The 20,278-nt window shown below is 39.9% G+C and overlaps 1 long non-coding RNA gene across 1 annotated transcript; it reads right to left on the bottom strand.

Moving 5' to 3' along the window:
• Positions 1–11: 11 nt before the first annotated feature.
• LOC121506090 lies at positions 12–18,327 on the bottom strand. Its single transcript, XR_005991609.1, has 3 exons — positions 18,093–18,327; positions 1,359–1,426; positions 12–90 (listed from the first exon to the last, which is right to left on the bottom strand). It is a non-coding gene; the product is annotated as an uncharacterized LOC121506090 (long non-coding RNA).
• Between the last annotated feature and the right edge of the window lie 1,951 nt (positions 18,328–20,278).

The following is a 20,278-nucleotide window of genomic DNA, read 5'->3' as shown; positions in this document are numbered from 1 at the left end:
GATGTACACACCATGAATATGGAGTCCAGTTCTGCTTGATGCTGCTGGGCCGACGGACCACTGGGAACATCTGAGGTCTCCCGCTCGACTCTGTGGAAGAATCCTGGAGAGTTAGACCACAGCACTGACCCATGAACCCAGAAACCCTGGGACACATGCAGGACAATGAACGGCCATTCTTAACAGCGGCTGTTTTGTGGTTCGCCATGTACAAGGAAGTATCTGCTAAACAACAGCAGAGGACACTACAGACGACTGAGGAAGTCGACAACAGAACAGGAAGTGACAGAGCAGGAGTGTGAACAGTCTGAATGAAGAGGCAATAAGGCACAGCAAAGGCTGGATTAAGGATTCGACCTTCAACAGGAAGGTCTATCAGTCAGGACCAAGGACAGGGACAGGAAGTATTCTCTGTGGTACCGTCTAGTGTCCCGTCATCGACTCAGTCCTGGAAACACAGTCGGTTATGTGGTCCAGGACAGAAGGGCATCATTTAAAGGTAGGAGATGAACATGAACTATCTATCAGAGCATGGAGGAATTATTAAGACTAGTGGTGGAAAGATAATCCGATATGGATCGGTTACCTGATCTTGACCTCAGCGGTCTGAGTGCATCGGTACGCCGAGTCCTGGATCGGTGAAAATGCAGCATGAACCGGTCTTTGGACCGGTCTTAACGCTAGAGATCAGTTCATGAGGCTCTCCTGTTTGCTTTCGTAGCCCGTTCCGCCCCGCTCTGGCTCAGCGTCTGTAATCATGTGTGACCTGTGGTGACCTTTGACCTTTAAACAAGCGTTACGTTCGCCGTAGGTGCTCGCTAAGTAGAAGGATGTGTTTCATTGGACATCGCCGCAGCGCCTTTCAGTACAGTTCTGCACCTCAGGATAAAGTCATGTGGACTTTCTATGAAGGAAGGATTACTTAGAAATGCCTGATGAAGAACTACAGCAGCTCATAAATCTCACCTGTTGAGAGGGCGGGGCTAAAGTCCAGCTAAGATGCTAACAGACCCAAAAACACTTCTCTGAGTTAAAACTCTCCAGTTATCGCCGTAACAACAGCCCCTGTATTCACGGGGGTTACAACCGTGACGTGTTGTTGGGAGGGATTGATTTGGTGACATAATCAGTAGATCTGAGCCCACTGATATTAAACACAGAGGACTTCACTGCAGCCACAAACCTGAGTATTTCCACTTCTGAAGGGCGGCTCTAAATCCTGGACCTTAGTGAGACTCAGGACTGAGTCTCAAACCTGAGTTCCCATCCCTGCTTCACGCAGGCTTAGTGCCTCTACAGCAGAAATAAAGGGCCAAAACTCACAATAAATAAATGAATAAGTGAAAACCTTCTCTTACCTCTGAGCTCCTTCCCTCTCTTTGTCCTCTCGCTGGTCCATGCTGCTGGTTCTGCTCACACTCTTTATCTGCAGAGAGAGACCTGAACATTACAGCTAATCCTGTTATTTCAGCTCTGCAGCCAGAAAATCTACAGCCTGGATGTTTCAGAGCAGACTCAGGCAGAGACCTGCTGCTGTAGTTCAACCATCAGGCCACTAGATGGAGCACTCTGACGGCCACAGGTCTAACCTGGAGAGACGCCTCACTTTATTTCAGTTCAGAGCATTTTTAACCTGGATGAATAGGATTTAATCAGAGTCCAGACCACTACAGTCCAGACCGCTACAGTCCAGACCACTACAGAGTCCAGACCGCTACAGTCCAGACCACTACAGTCCAGACCGCTACAGTCCAGACCACTACAGAGTCCAGACCGCTACAGTCCAGACCGCTACAGAGTCCAGACCACTACAGTCCAGACCACAGTCCAGACCACTACAGTCCAGACCACTACAGTCCAGACCACTACAGTCCAGACCACTACAGAGTCCAGACCGCTACAGTCCAGACCGCTACAGAGTCCAGACCGCTACAGTCCAGACCGCTACAGTCCAGACCACTACAGTCCAGACCGCTACAGTCCAGACCACTACAGAGTCCAGACCGCTACAGTCCAGACCGCTACAGAGTCCAGACCGCTACAGTCCAGACCGCTACAGTCCAGACCACTACAGTCCAGACCGCTACAGAGTCCAGACCGCTACAGTCCAGACCACTACAGTCCAGACCGCTACAGTCCAGACCACTACAGAGTCCAGACCGCTACAGTCCAGACCGCTACAGAGTCCAGACCGCTACAGTCCAGACCGCTACAGTCCAGACCACTACAGTCCAGACCACTACAGAGTCCAGACCACTACAGAGTCCAGACCGCTACAGTCCAGACCACTACAGAGTCCAGACCACTACAGTCCAGACCGCTACAGTCCAGACCACTACAGAGTCCAGACCGCTACAGTCCAGACCGCTACAGAGTCCAGACCACTACAGTCCAGACCACAGTCCAGACCACTACAGTCCAGACCACTACAGTCCAGACCACTACAGTCCAGACCACTACAGAGTCCAGACTACAGTCCAGATACAGAGTCCAGACCAGAGTCCAGACCTCTACAGTCCAGACCACTACAGTCCAGACCGCTACAGAGTCCAGACCGCTACAGTCCAGACCACTACAGTCCAGACCACTACAGAGTCCAGACCGCTACAGTCCAGACCACTACAGAGTCCAGACCGCTACAGTCCAGACCACTACAGTCCAGACCACTACAGAGTCCAGACCACTACAGAGTCCAGACCGCTACAGAGTCCAGACCGCTACAGTCCAGACCACTACAGTCCAGACCACTACAGAGTCCAGACCACTACAGTCCAGACCACTACAGTCCAGACCACTACAGAGTCCAGACCTCTACAGTCCGGACTACAGAGTCCAGACCGCTACAGAGTCCAGACCACTACAGAGTCCAGACCACTACAGAGTCCAGACCGCTACAGTCCAGACCACTACAGAGTCCAGACCGCTACAGTCCAGACCGCTACAGTCCAGACCACTACAGAGTCCAGACCGCTACAGTCCAGACCGCTACAGAGTCCAGACCGCTACAGTCCAGACCACTACAGTCCAGACCACTACAGAGTCCAGACCGCTACAGTCCAGACCGCTACAGAGTCCAGACCGCTACAGTCCAGACCGCTACAGAGTCCAGACCACTACAGAGTCCAGACCACTACAGTCCAGACCGCTACAGTCCAGACCACTACAGAGTCCAGACCGCTACAGTCCAGACCGCTACAGAGTCCAGACCGCTACAGTCCAGACCGCTACAGTCCAGACCACTACAGTCCAGACCACTACAGAGTCCAGACCACTACAGTCCAGACCACTACAGTCCAGACCACTACAGAGTCCAGACCACTACAGTCCAGACCACTACAGTCCAGACCACTACAGAGTCCAGACCGCTACAGTCCAGACCGCTACAGAGTCCAGACCGCTACAGAGTCCAGACCACTACAGAGTCCAGACCACTACAGAGTCCAGACCGCTACAGTCCAGACCACTACAGAGTCCAGACCGCTACAGTCCAGACCGCTACAGTCCAGACCACTACAGAGTCCAGACCGCTACAGTCCAGACCACTACAGAGTCCAGACCACTACAGAGTCCAGACCGCTACAGACCAGAGCGCTAGAGAGTCGAGACCTCTACAGAGTCCAGACCACTACAGTCCAGACCACTACAGTCCAGACCACTACAGAGTCCAGACCGCTACAGTCCAGACCACTACAGAGTCCAGACCGCTACAGAGTCCAGACCACTACAGAGTCCAGACCACTACAGAGTCCAGACCGCTACAGTCCAGACCACTACAGTCCAGACCGCTACAGTCCAGACCACTACAGAGTCCAGACCGCTACAGTCCAGACCGCTACAGAGTCCAGACCACTACAGTCCAGACCACAGTCCAGACCGCTACAGTCCAGACCGCTACAGTCCAGACCACTACAGTCCAGACCGCTACAGAGTCCAGACCGCTACAGTCCAGACCACTACAGTCCAGACCACTACAGAGTCCAGACCACTACAGAGTCCAGACCGCTACAGTCCAGACCACTACAGAGTCCAGACCACTACAGAGTCCAGACCGCTACAGTCCAGACCACTACAGTCCAGACCACTACAGAGTCCAGACCACTACAGTCCAGACCACTACAGTCCAGACCACTACAGAGTCCAGACCGCTACAGTCCAGACCGCTACAGAGTCCAGACCGCTACAGAGTCCAGACCACTACAGAGTCCAGACCACTACAGAGTCCAGACCGCTACAGTCCAGACCGCTACAGAGTCCAGACCGCTACAGTCCAGACCGCTACAGTCCAGACCACTACAGAGTCCAGACCGCTACAGTCCAGACCACTACAGAGTCCAGACCACTACAGAGTCCAGACCGCTACAGTCCAGACCGCTACAGAGTCCAGACCGCTACAGAGTCCAGACCACTACAGTCCAGACCACTACAGTCCAGACCACTACAGAGTCCAGACCGCTACAGTCCAGACCACTACAGAGTCCAGACCGCTACAGAGTCCAGACCACTACAGAGTCCAGACCACTACAGAGTCCAGACCGCTACAGTCCAGACCACTACAGTCCAGACCGCTACAGTCCAGACCACTACAGAGTCCAGACCGCTACAGTCCAGACCGCTACAGAGTCCAGACCGCTACAGAGTCCAGACCTCTACAGAGTCCAGACCGCGAGAGAGTCCAGACCACTACAGTCCAGACCGCTACAGTCCAGACCACTACAGAGTCCAGACCGCTACAGTCCAGACCGCTACAGAGTCCAGACCGCTACAGAGTCCAGACCGCTACAGAGTCCAGACCACTACAGAGTCCAGACCGCTACAGACCAGACCACTACAGTCCAGACCGCTCCAGAGTGCAGACCGCTCCAGTCCAGACCACTACAGTCCAGACCGCTACAGAGTCCAGACCGCTACAGAGTCCAGACCGCTACAGAGTCCAGACCGCTACAGAGTCCAGACCGCTACAGTCCAGACCGCTACAGAGTCCAGACCGCTACAGAGTCCAGACCGCTACAGGGTCCAGACCACAGTCCAGACCGCTACAGTCCAGACCACTACAGAGTCCAGACCACTACAGAGTCCAGACCACTACAGTCCAGACCACTACAGTCCAGACCGCTACAGTCCAGACCACTACAGAGTCCAGACCACTACAGTCCAGACCGCTACAGTCCAGACCACTACAGTCCAGACCGCTACAGAGTCCAGACCACTACAGAGTCCAGACCACTACAGAGTCCAGACCGCTACAGTCCAGACCGCTACAGTCCAGACCACTACAGTCCAGACCGCTACAGAGTCCAGACCACTACAGAGTCCAGACCACTACAGAGTCCAGACCGCTACAGACCAGACCGCTACAGAGTCCAGACCGCTACAGAGTCCAGACCACTACAGTCCAGACCACTACAGTCCAGACCACTACAGAGTCCAGACCACTACAGTCCAGACCACTACAGAGTCCAGACCGCTACAGAGTCCAGACCGCTACAGAGTCCAGACCACTACAGAGTCCAGACCGCTACAGTCCAGACCGCTACAGTCCAGACCGCTACAGTCCAGACCACTACAGAGTCCAGACCGCTACAGTCCAGACCGCTACAGAGTCCAGACCGCTACAGAGTCCAGACCACTACAGAGTCCAGACCGCTACAGTCCAGACCACTACAGTCCAGACCGCTACAGTCCAGACCACTACAGAGTCCAGACCGCTACAGTCCAGACCGCTACAGAGTCCAGACCGCTACAGAGTCCAGACCACTACAGAGTCCAGACCACTACAGAGTCCAGACCGCTACAGTCCAGACCACTACAGTCCAGACCGCTACAGAGTCCAGACCGCTACAGTCCAGACCACTACAGTCCAGACCGCTACAGAGTCCAGACCGCTACAGAGTCCAGACCGCTACAGAGTCCAGACCGCTACAGAGTCCAGACCGCTACAGTCCAGACCGCTACAGAGTCCAGACCGCTACAGAGTCCAGACCGCTACAGGGTCCAGACCACAGTCCAGACCGCTACAGTCCAGACCACTACAGAGTCCAGACCACTACAGAGTCCAGACCACTACAGTCCAGACCACTACAGTCCAGACCGCTACAGTCCAGACCACTACAGAGTCCAGACCACTATAGTCCAGACCGCTACAGTCCAGACCACTACAGAGTCCAGACCGCTACAGTCCAGACCACTACAGAGTCCAGACCACTACAGAGTCCAGACCGCTACAGTCCAGACCGCTACAGAGTCCAGACCGCTACAGTCCAGACCACTACAGTCCAGACCGCTACAGAGTCCAGACCGCTACAGAGTCCAGACCGCTACAGAGTCCAGACCGCTACAGAGTCCAGACCGCTACAGTCCAGACCGCTACAGAGTCCAGACCGCTACAGAGTCCAGACCGCTACAGGGTCCAGACCACAGTCCAGACCGCTACAGTCCAGACCACTACAGAGTCCAGACCACTACAGAGTCCAGACCACTACAGTCCAGACCACTACAGTCCAGACCGCTACAGTCCAGACCACTACAGAGTCCAGACCACTACAGTCCAGACCGCTACAGTCCAGACCACTACAGAGTCCAGACCGCTACAGTCCAGACCACTACAGAGTCCAGACCACTACAGAGTCCAGACCGCTACAGTCCAGACCGCTACAGAGTCCAGACCGCTACAGTCCAGACCACTACAGAGTCCAGACCACTACAGAGTCCAGACCACTACAGAGTCCAGACCGCTACAGTCCAGACCGCTACAGAGTCCAGACCGCTACAGAGTCCAGACCACTACAGTCCAGACCACTACAGTCCAGACCACTACAGAGTCCAGACCGCTACAGTCCAGACCACTACAGAGTCCAGACCGCTACAGAGTCCAGACCACTACAGAGTCCAGACCACTACAGAGTCCAGACCGCTACAGTCCAGACCACTACAGTCCAGACCGCTACAGTCCAGACCACTACAGAGTCCAGACCGCTACAGTCCAGACCGCTACAGAGTCCAGACCGCTACAGAGTCCAGACCACTACAGAGTCCAGACCGCTACAGTCCAGACCACTACAGTCCAGACCGCTACAGTCCAGACCACTACAGAGTCCAGACCGCTACAGTCCAGACCGCTACAGAGTCCAGACCGCTACAGAGTCCAGACCACTACAGAGTCCAGACCACTACAGAGTCCAGACCGCTACAGTCCAGACCACTACAGTCCAGACCGCTACAGAGTCCAGACCGCTACAGTCCAGACCACTACAGAGTCCAGACCGCTACAGAGTCCAGACCGCTACAGAGTCCAGACCGCTACAGAGTCCAGACCGCTACAGTCCAGACCGCTACAGAGTCCAGACCGCTACAGAGTCCAGACCGCTACAGGGTCCAGACCACAGTCCAGACCGCTACAGTCCAGACCACTACAGAGTCCAGACCACTACAGAGTCCAGACCACTACAGTCCAGACCACTACAGTCCAGACCGCTACAGTCCAGACCACTACAGAGTCCAGACCACTACAGTCCAGACCGCTACAGTCCAGACCACTACAGAGTCCAGACCGCTACAGTCCAGACCACTACAGAGTCCAGACCACTACAGAGTCCAGACCGCTACAGTCCAGACCGCTACAGAGTCCAGACCGCTACAGTCCAGACCACTACAGAGTCCAGACCACTACAGAGTCCAGACCACTACAGAGTCCAGACCGCTACAGTCCAGACCGCTACAGAGTCCAGACCGCTACAGAGTCCAGACCGCTACAGTCCAGACCACTACAGAGTCCAGACCACTACAGAGTCCAGACCGCTACAGTCCAGACCGCTACAGAGTCCAGACCGCTACAGTCCAGACCACTACAGAGTCCAGACCACTACAGAGTCCAGACCGCTACAGTCCAGACCGCTACAGAGTCCAGACCGCTACAGAGTCCAGACCACTACAGAGTCCAGACCACTACAGAGTCCAGACCGCTACAGTCCAGACCACTACAGAGTCCAGACCACTACAGTCCAGACCGCTACAGTCCAGACCACTACAGAGTCCAGACCGCTACAGTCCAGACCACTACAGAGTCCAGACCACTACAGAGTCCAGACCGCTACAGTCCAGACCGCTACAGAGTCCAGACCGCTACAGAGTCCAGACCACTACAGTCCAGACCACTACAGTCCAGACCACTACAGAGTCCAGACCGCTACAGTCCAGACCACTACAGAGTCCAGACCGCTACAGAGTCCAGACCACTACAGAGTCCAGACCACTACAGAGTCCAGACCGCTACAGTCCAGACCACTACAGTCCAGACCGCTACAGTCCAGACCACTACAGAGTCCAGACCGCTACAGTCCAGACCGCTACAGAGTCCAGACCGCTACAGAGTCCAGACCACTACAGAGTCCAGACCGCTACAGTCCAGACCACTACAGTCCAGACCGCTACAGTCCAGACCACTACAGAGTCCAGACCGCTACAGTCCAGACCGCTACAGAGTCCAGACCGCTACAGAGTCCAGACCACTACAGAGTCCAGACCACTACAGAGTCCAGACCGCTACAGTCCAGACCACTACAGTCCAGACCGCTACAGAGTCCAGACCGCTACAGTCCAGACCACTACAGTCCAGACCGCTACAGAGTCCAGACCGCTACAGAGTCCAGACCGCTACAGAGTCCAGACCGCTACAGAGTCCAGACCGCTACAGTCCAGACCGCTACAGAGTCCAGACCGCTACAGAGTCCAGACCGCTACAGGGTCCAGACCACAGTCCAGACCGCTACAGTCCAGACCACTACAGAGTCCAGACCACTACAGAGTCCAGACCACTACAGTCCAGACCACTACAGTCCAGACCGCTACAGTCCAGACCACTACAGAGTCCAGACCACTACAGTCCAGACCGCTACAGTCCAGACCACTACAGAGTCCAGACCGCTACAGTCCAGACCACTACAGAGTCCAGACCACTACAGAGTCCAGACCGCTACAGTCCAGACCGCTACAGAGTCCAGACCGCTACAGTCCAGACCACTACAGAGTCCAGACCACTACAGAGTCCAGACCACTACAGAGTCCAGACCGCTACAGTCCAGACCGCTACAGAGTCCAGACCGCTACAGAGTCCAGACCACTACAGTCCAGACCACTACAGTCCAGACCACTACAGAGTCCAGACCGCTACAGTCCAGACCACTACAGAGTCCAGACCGCTACAGAGTCCAGACCACTACAGAGTCCAGACCACTACAGAGTCCAGACCGCTACAGTCCAGACCACTACAGTCCAGACCGCTACAGTCCAGACCACTACAGAGTCCAGACCGCTACAGTCCAGACCACTACAGAGTCCAGACCGCTACAGTCCAGACCACTACAGTCCAGACCGCTACAGTCCAGACCACTACAGAGTCCAGACCGCTACAGTCCAGACCGCTACAGAGTCCAGACCGCTACAGAGTCCAGACCACTACAGAGTCCAGACCACTACAGAGTCCAGACCGCTACAGTCCAGACCACTACAGTCCAGACCGCTACAGAGTCCAGACCGCTACAGTCCAGACCACTACAGTCCAGACCGCTACAGAGTCCAGACCGCTACAGAGTCCAGACCGCTACAGAGTCCAGACCGCTACAGAGTCCAGACCGCTACAGTCCAGACCGCTACAGAGTCCAGACCGCTACAGAGTCCAGACCGCTACAGGGTCCAGACCACAGTCCAGACCGCTACAGTCCAGACCACTACAGAGTCCAGACCACTACAGAGTCCAGACCACTACAGTCCAGACCACTACAGTCCAGACCGCTACAGTCCAGACCACTACAGAGTCCAGACCACTACAGTCCAGACCGCTACAGTCCAGACCACTACAGAGTCCAGACCGCTACAGTCCAGACCACTACAGAGTCCAGACCACTACAGAGTCCAGACCGCTACAGTCCAGACCGCTACAGAGTCCAGACCGCTACAGTCCAGACCACTACAGAGTCCAGACCACTACAGAGTCCAGACCACTACAGAGTCCAGACCGCTACAGTCCAGACCGCTACAGAGTCCAGACCGCTACAGAGTCCAGACCGCTACAGTCCAGACCGCTACAGAGTCCAGACCGCTACAGTCCAGACCACTACAGAGTCCAGACCACTACAGAGTCCAGACCGCTACAGTCCAGACCGCTACAGAGTCCAGACCGCTACAGTCCAGACCACTACAGAGTCCAGACCACTACAGAGTCCAGACCACTACAGAGTCCAGACCGCTACAGTCCAGACCGCTACAGAGTCCAGACCGCTACAGAGTCCAGGCCACTACAGTCCAGACCTTTTCTTCTAATATTTTCTTTTTCTTTTTGGTAAATTGAACGTTTGACCAGGAGCTGCAGATGGAAACTAACCTACATATTTACAGAAATGTTGTTTTTAAAAAGGTGAATAAATAAATAAATCTACAGTCACAGCTCCTTATCTGTCTATAGTTAGTTTTTTTTAAAGCCAGAACTTCATTCAAAAAAAAAAAACCCAGTCAGCTGTGACAACTAGAATAAATAAATTAGAAGATAAATAATTTCTATGACTTTTGAATAAAAACAACAGCGACTTCTCCTAGTCAAACTGAGATTTGAACGTTTAAAGTCCCTCAAAAATTCTAATGATTGAATAAATAAATAATGAATGAATGAATGAATAATAGGGGAGGAAAAATGCTAGTTTATTTTTATATAGATAATTAATAAAAATAATAGGGGAGGGAAAATGCTAGTTTATTTTTATATAGATAATTAATAAAAATAATAGGGGAGGAAAAAATGCTAGTTTATTTTTATATAGATAATTAATAAAAATAATAGGGGAGGAAAAAATGCTAGTTTATTTTTATATGGATAATTAATAAAAAAAATAGGAGAGGAAAAATGCTAGTTTATTTTTATATAGATAATAGATAAAAATAATAGGGGAGGAAAAATGCTAGTTTATTTTTATATAGATAATTAATAAAAATAATAGGGGAGGAAAAATGCTAGTTTATTTTTATATAGATAATTAATAAAAATAATAGGGGAGGAAAAAATGCTAGTTTATTTTTATATAGATAATAGATAAAAATAATAGGGGAGGAAAAATGCTAGTTTATTTTTATATAGATAATAGATAAAAATAATAGGGGAGGAAAAATGCTAGTTTATTTTTATATGGATAATTAATAAAAATAATAGGAGAGGAAAAAATGCTAGTTTATTTTTATATAGATAATAGATAAAAATAATAGGGGAGGAAAAATGCTAGTTTATTTTTATATAGATAATAGATAAAAATAATAGGGGAGGAAAAATGCTAGTTTATTTTTATATAGATAATTAATAAAAATAATAGGGGAGGAAAAAATGCTAGTTTATTTTTATATGGATAATTAATAAAAATAATAGGAGAGGAAAAAATGCTAGTTTATTTTTATATAGATAATAGATAAAAATAATAGGGGAGGAAAAATGCTAGTTTATTTTTATATAGATAATAGATAAAAATAATAGGGGAGGAAAAATGCTAGTTTATTTTTATATAGATAATTAATAAAAATAATAGGGGAGGGAAAAATGCTAGTTTATTTTTATATAGATAATAGATAAAAATAATAGGGGAGGAAAAAATGCTAGTTTATTTTTATATAGATAATTAATAAAAATAATAGGAGAGGAAAAATGCTAGTTTATTTTTATATAGATAATTAATAAAAATAATAGGGGAGGAAAAATGCTAGTTTATTTTTATATAGATAATTAATAAAAATAATAGGAGAGGAAAAATGCTAGTTTATTTTTATATAGATAATTAATAAAAATAATAGGGGAGGAAAAATGCTAGTTTATTTTTATATAGATAATTAATAAAAATAATAGGGAGGGAAAAATGCTAGTTTATTTTTATATAGATAATTAATAAAAATAATAGGAGGAAAATGCTAGTTTATTTTTATATAGATAATTAATAAAAATAATAGGGGAGGAAAAATGCTAGTTTATTTTTATATAGATAATTAATAAAAATAATAGGGAGGGAAAAATGCTAGTTTATTTTTATATAGATAATTAATAAAAATAATAGGGGAGGAAAAATGCTAGTTTATTTTTATATAGATAATTAATAAAAATAATAGGGGAGGGAAAAATGCTAGTTTATTTTTATATAGATAATTAATAAAAATAATAGGGGAGGAAAAAATGCTAGTTTATTTTTATATAGATAATTAATAAAAATAATAGGGGAGGAAAAAATGCTAGTTTATTTTTATATGGATAATTAATAAAAATAATAGGAGAGGAAAAATGCTAGTTTATTTTTATATAGATAATAGATAAAAATAATAGGGGAGGAAAAATGCTAGTTTATTTTTATATAGATAATTAATAAAAATAATAGGGGAGGAAAAATGCTAGTTTATTTTTATATAGATAATTAATAAAAATAATAGGGGAGGAAAAATGCTAGTTTATTTTTATAGATAATTAATAAAAATAATAGGGAGGGAAAATGCTAGTTTATTTTTATAGATAGATTAATAAAAATAATAGGGGAGTAAAAATGCTAGTTTATTTTTATATAGATAATTAATAAAAATAATAGGGGAGGAAAAATGCTAGTTTATTTTTATATAGATAATTAATAAAAATAATAGGGGAGGAAAAATGCTAGTTTATTTTTATATAGATAATTAATAAAAATAATAGGGAGGGAAAAATGCTAGTTTATTTTTATATAGATAATTAATAAAAATAATAGGTGAGGAAAAATGCTAGTTTATTTTTATATAGATAATTAATAAAAATAATAGGGTTGGAAAAATGCTAGTTTATTTTTATATAGATAATTAATAAAAATAATAGGGAGGGAAAAATGCTAGTTTATTTTTATATAGATAATTAATAAAAATAATAGGGGAGGAAAAAATGCTAGTTTATTTTTATATGGATAATTAATAAAAATAATAGGAGAGGAAAAATGCTAGTTTATTTTTATATAGATAATAGATAAAAATAATAGGGGAGGAAAAATGCTAGTTTATTTTTATATAGATAATTAATAAAAATAATAGGGGAGGAAAAATGCTAGTTTATTTTTATATAGATAATTAATAAAAATAATAGGGGAGGAAAAATGCTAGTTTATTTTTATATAGATAATTAATAAAAATAATAGGAGAGGAAAAATGCTAGTTTATTTTTATATAGATAATTAATAAAAATAATAGGGGAGGAAAAATGCTAGTTTATTTTTATATAGATAATTAATAAAAATAATAGGGGAGGAAAAATGCTAGTTTATTTTTATATAGATAATTAATAAAAATAATAGGGGAGGAAAAATGCTAGTTTATTTTTATATAGATAATAGATAAAAATAATAGGGGAGGAAAAATGCTAGTTTATTTTTATATGGATAATTAATAAAAATAATAGGAGAGGAAAAAATGCTAGTTTATTTTTATATAGATAATAGATAAAAATAATAGGGGAGGAAAAAATGCTAGTTTATTTTTATATAGATAATTAATTAAAATAATAGGGAGGGAAAAATGCTAGTTTATTTTTATATAGATAATTAATAAAAATAATAGGGAGGGAAAAATGCTAGTTTATTTTTATATAGATAATTAATAAAAATAATAGGGGAGGAAAAATGCTAGTTTATTTTTATATAGATAATTAATAAAAATAATAGGGAAGGAAAAATGCTAGTTTATTTTTATATAGATAATTAATAAAAATAATAGGGAGGGAAAAATGCTAGTTTATTTTTATATAGATAATTAATAAAAATAATAGGGAAGGAAAAATGCTAGTTTATTTTTATATAGATAATTAATAAAAATAATAGGGAGGGAAAAATGCTAGTTTATTTTTATATAGATAATTAATAAAAATAATAGGGGAGGAAAAATGCTAGTTTATTTTTATATAGATAATTAATAAAAATAATAGGGAGGGAAAAATGCTAGTTTATTTTTATATAGATAATTAATAAAAATAATAGGGAGGGAAAAATGCTAGTTTATTTTTATATAGATAATTAATAAAAATAATAGGGAGGGAAAAATGCTAGTTTATTTTTATATAGATAATTAATAAAAATAATAGGGGAGGAAAAATGCTAGTTTATTTTTATATAGATAATTAATAAAAATAATAGGGGAGGAAAAATGCTAGTTTATTTTTATATAGATAATTAATAAAAATAATAGGGAGGGAAAAATGCTAGTTTATTTTTATATAGATAATTAATAAAAATAATAGGGGAGGAAAAATGCTAGTTTATTTTTATATAGATAATAGATAAAAATAATAGGGGAGGGAAAAATGCTAGTTTATTTTTATATAGATAATTAATAAAAATAATAGGGGAGGAAAAAATGCTAGTTTATTTTTATATAGATAATAGATAAAAATAATAGGGGAGGAAAAAATGCTAGTTTATTTTTATATAGATAATTAATAAAAATAATAGGGAGGGAAAAATGCTAGTTTATTTTTATATAGATAATTAATAAAAATAATAGGGAGGGAAAAATGCTAGTTTATTTTTATATAGATAATTAATAAAAATAATAGGGGAGGAAAAATGCTAGTTTATTTTTATATAGATAATTAATAAAAATAATAGGGAGGGAAAAATGCTAGTTTATTTTTATATAGATAATTAATAAAAATAATAGGGAGGGAAAAATGCTAGTTTATTTTTATATAGATAATTAATAAAAATAATAGGAGAGGAAAAATGCTAGTTTATTTTTATATAGATAATCAATAAAAATAATAGGAGAGGAAAAATGCTAGTTTATTTTTATATAGATAATCAATAAAAATAATAGGAGAGGAAAAATGCTAGTTTATTTTTATATAGATAATTAATAAAAATAATGGGGGGGGAATGCTAATTTATTTTTATATAGATAATAAATAAAGATAATAGGGGAGTAAAAATGCTAGTTAATTTTTATATAAATAATAAATAAAAATAATAGGGGAGGAAAAATGCTAGTTTATTTTTATATAAATAATAAATAAAAATAATAGGGGAGTAAAAATGCTAGTTAATTTTTATATAAATAATAAATAAAAATAATAGGGGAGTAAAAATGCTAGTTGATTTTTATATAAATAATAAATAAAAATAATAGGGGAGTAAAAATGCTAGTTACTTTTTATATAAATAATAAATAAAAATAATAGGGGAGTAAAAATGCTAGTTTATTTTTATATAAATAATAAATAAAAATAATAGGGGAGGAAAAATGCTAGTTTATTTTTATATAGATAATTAATAAAAATAATAGGGGAGGAAAAATGCTAGTTTATTTTTATATAGATAATTAATAAAAATAATAGGGAGGGAATTATGATAGTTTATTTTTATATAGATAATTAATAAAAATAATAGGAGGAAAATGCTAGTTTATTTTTATATAGATAATTAATAAAAATAATAGGGGAGGAAAAATGCTAGTTTATTTTTATATAGATAATTAATAAAAATAATAGGGAGGGAAAAATGCTAGTTTATTTTTATATAGATAATTAATAAAAATAATAGGGAGGGAAAAATGCTAGTTTATTTTTATATAGATAATTAATAAAAATAATAGGAGAGGAAAAATGCTAGTTTATTTTTATATAGATAATCAATAAAAATAATAGGAGAGGAAAAATGCTAGTTTATTTTTATATAGATAATTAATAAAAATAATGGGGGGGGAATGCTAATTTATTTTTATATAGATAATAAATAAAGATAATAGGGGAGTAAAAATGCTAGTTAATTTTTATATAAATAATAAATAAAAATAATAGGGGAGTAAAAAATGCTAGTTAATTTTTATATAAATAATAAATAAAAATAATAGGGGAGTAAAAATGCTAGTTAATTTTTATATAAATAATAAATAAAAATAATAGGGGAGTAAAAATGCTAGTTGATTTTTATATAAATAATAAATAAAAATAATAGGGAGTAAAATGCTAGTTAATTTTTATATAAATAATAAATAAAAATAATAGGGAGGAAAAATGCTAGTTTATTTTATATAGATAATCAATAAAAATAATAGGGGAGTAAAAATGCTAGTTTATTTTTATATAAATAATAAATAAAAATAATAGGGGAGGAAAAATGCTAGTTTATTTTTATATAGATAATTAATAAAAATAATAGGGGAGGAAAAATGCTAGTTTATTTTTATATAGATAATTAATAAAAATAATAGGGAGGGAAAAATGCTAGTTTATTTTTATATAAATAATAAAAATAATAGGGAGTAAAATGCTAGTTTATTTTTATATAGATAATTAATAAAAATAATAGGGAAGGAAAATGCTAGTTTATTTTTATATAGATAATTAATAAAAATAATAGGGAGTAAAAATGCTAGTTTATTTTTATATAGATAATTAATAAAAATAATAGGGAGTAAAAATGCTAGTTTATTTTTATATAGATAATTAATAAAAATAATAGAGGAAAATGCTAGTTTATTTTTATATAGATAATTAATAAAAATAATAGGGAGGGAAAAATGCTAGTTTATTTTTATATAGATAATTAATAAAAATAATAGGGGAGGAAAAATGCTAGTTTATTTTTATATAGATAATTAATAAAAATAATAGGGGAGGAAAAATGCTAGTTTATTTTTATATAGATAATTAATAAAAATAATAGGGAGGGAAAAATGCTAGTTTATTTTTATATAGATAATTAATAAAAATAATAGGGAGGGAAAAATGCTAGTTTATTTTTATATAGATAATTAATAAAAATAATAGGGAGGGAAAAATGCTAGTTTATTTTTATATAGATAATTAATAAAAATAATAGGGAGGGAAAAATGCTAGTTTATTTTTATATAGATAATTAATAAAAATAATAGGGGAGGAAAAATGCTAGTTTATTTTTATATAGATAATTAATAAAAATAATGGGGGGGGAATGCTAATTTATTTTTATATAGATAATAAATAAAGATAATAGGGGAGTAAAAATGCTAGTTAATTTTTATATAAATAATAAATAAAAATAATAGGGGAGTAAAAAATGCTAGTTAATTTTTATATAAATAATAAATAAAAATAATAGGGGAGTAAAAATGCTAGTTGATTTTTATATAAATAATAAATAAAAATAATAGGGGAGTAAAAATGCTAGTTAATTTTTATATAAATAATAAATAAAAATAATAGGGGAGTAAAAATGCTAGTTTATTTTTATATAAATAATAAATAAAAATAATAGGGGAGTAAAAATGCTAGTTAATTTTTATATAAATAATAAATAAAAATAATAGGGGAGGAAAAAATGCTAGTTTATTTTTATATAGATAATCAATAAAAATAATAGGGAGGAAAAAATGCTAGTTTATTTTTATATAGATAATTAATAAAAATAATAGGGAGGAAAAAATGCTAGTTTATTTTTATATAGATAATTAATAAAAATAATAGGGAGGAAAAAATGCTAGTTTATTTGTATATAGATAATTAAATTTAATTATAGATTATAGATGTTGTTGAGTATTAATGTGCAGAGGTTCAGTTTGATGTTATTTGAAGTTAAATAATTGATTTTAAAAATATTTAAAACCCTAAAAATCCACCTGTCCCTCTATTTATAGTTCATCCATTCCCAGCTGTAGACTCCTGAAGAAATGAGGATTTCACAGATGTTTAAATATGTTTAAATATTGTTTGATTCCCGCTGGTCTCTCTAAATATGTTTAATCTGCTCTGAGAATAAAAACCACTGCTGTGAATATAAAGTTTGGTCTGACTGTCTGCTGCTGACCCTCCTCCTCCTCCTCCTCTTCCTCCTGCTCTAGCAGGAACAGAGGGGTATTTCCTCTGCAGCAACGACCCAAAGACTCCTCAGCTCAGATAAACTCCCTCCTCAGACCCTCAGAGACCACAGAAGTGAACAAACATGGCGGAGGATCCCAGACCCTTACCCACCATGCCTCAGTCATCCCGGGGTTCCGGTGAACTCTGGGTTCTGGGTCTGGATAGAGAGCTGGTCTACACCTAGATCGGTGCATGTTAATGAGAACTAAAACGGTTTAAATCGGTACTTTACCTGCAGGAGAAAGCTCGGTGGAGAAAATAATCTGCGTCACTGCTGCTTTAAAAGCGAAACTAAACTTTGACCGGAAATGCCCGCCTAGGGCCGCGTGACAGGGACAGCTGGAGTACGGATCAGTGGTTCATATGTGCTGGCATGTATGGGACCATACATCCACACAAGGAGCTCTGTTTCCCTCTGCACTCCTCTCAGGCAGCCTGGCGCTCATGTGAGCTCTAGGTAGGCTGCAGCCTGACAGACAGAGCGCAGGGCTGAAACCCTTCTCTGAGAGCTCCTGTTAATTTCCTGTTAAACATCAGGAGGGTTCAGTGAAAATACTGGACTAAGCCTTTCCCCTCAGTGACGGGTGAGGAGGTGGCGCCCCCTGCTGGTGAGTCTGGACCAAGGTTATCATCAATCTTTGAGTTGACTGAAACTAAATAAAAACTACGCTTTACAAAATAAATAACTGAGAGTTCATTCTGTGCTGACAAACTAAAATACAATAAAATAAGAGAGAAAATCCCCTTAATTTAGTCTTTTCAGCTGCCTGGAGAGTAAAATCTCCTGATTTTGATTAAACAGAGGGAATTTTGGGTCTGGAGTTGTTTGAAAACAGAAACTAATAAAAACTAAATTTAAATGTAAAAAGCATTTTTGCAAAATAAAAACTAGACTAAACTAACAAACCAGAAGAAAAACTAATAAAAACTAAATTTAAATGTAAAAAGCATTTTTGCAAAATAAAAACTAGACTAAACTAACAAACCAGAAGAAAAACTAATAAAAACTAAATTTAAATGTAAAAAGTATTTTTGCAAAATAAAAACTAGACTAAACTAACAAACCAGAAGAAAAACTAATAAAAACTAAATTTAAATGTAAAAAGTATTTTTGCAAAATAAAAACTAGACTAAACTAACAAACCAGAAGAAAAACTAATAAAAACTAAATTTAAATGTAAAAAGTATTTTTGCAAAATAAAAACTAGACTAAACTAACAAACCAGAAGAAAAACTAATAAAAACTAAATTTAAATGTAAAAAGTATTTTTGCAAAATAAAAACTAGACTAAACTAACAAACCAGAAGAAAAACTAATAAAAACTAAATTTAAATGTAAAAAGTATTTTTGCAAAATAAAAACTAGACTAAACTAACAAACCAGAAGAAAAACTAATAAAAATTAAACTGAAATTTAAAACAAAAAGTAAAAAAATAAAGTAAAAATAAAAACTAATGAAAAATCCAAAACTATTATAACCTTGGTCTGGATGACTTCCTCTATGTTAACCAGTTAGAGCAGGGGTGTCCAAACTATGGCCCTAGGGCCAAATACGGCCTGTGGTTCCTTTTTAATTGGCCTTGAGTAAATTCTAAAAATAGAGAAAGCATGAAGCCCAGACTGGACTGCAGCACTGCTTGAACACCTCAGTATGTGGAGACTAAATACTAAATAAAACCTCACCTTAGATACACACACGTCACTAATAAATCTATTTTATACAACACAAACACTATATAAAGCTCTCTGTGGTAAAACGCATCACCTCGTATGTGATTGCTCTAATAATCTGTTAACTTTTACTCAAACACTGTTAGAAATCCTGAACTGAGAGAGTCTGGTCTTTGTTGAACAGGAGAGTAGAGACATGAGGCCTGTGGAGAGAAAGGACGATAATTCAGTAACCCTCATAATAAATGAGTCCAGTTACATGAAATAAACTGGAGAAAGATTCTCCTGTAGCTGTAGATAAACTGGAGAAAGATTCTCCTGTAGCTGTAGATAAACTGGAGAAAGATTCTCCTGTAGCTGTAGATAAACTGGAGAAAGATTTTCCTGTAGCTGTAGATAAACTGGAGAAAGATTCTCCTGTAGCTGTAGATAAACTGGAGAAAGATTTTCCTGTAGCTGTGGATAAACTGGAGAAAGATTTTTCTGTAGCTGTAGATAAACTGGAGAAAGATTTTTCTGTAGCTGTAGATAAACTGGAGAAAGATTCTCCTGTAGCTGTAGATAAACTGGAGAAAGATTCTCCTGTAGCTGTAGATAAACTGGAGAAAGATTTTCCTGTAGCTGTAGATAAACTGGAGAAAGATTCTCCTGTAGCTGTAGATAAACTGGAGAAAGATTTTCCTGTAGCTGTGGATAAACTGGAGAAAGATTTTTCTGTAGCTGTAGATAAACTGGAGAAAGATTCT

The sequence above is a fragment of the Cheilinus undulatus genome, linkage group 24, assembly GCF_018320785.1.
Source record: "Cheilinus undulatus linkage group 24, ASM1832078v1, whole genome shotgun sequence".
NCBI lineage: Eukaryota > Metazoa > Chordata > Actinopteri > Labriformes > Labridae > Cheilinus > Cheilinus undulatus.
The sequence above is the reverse complement of the archived record's forward strand: the minus strand, read 5'-3'. Positions and strand labels throughout refer to the sequence as shown.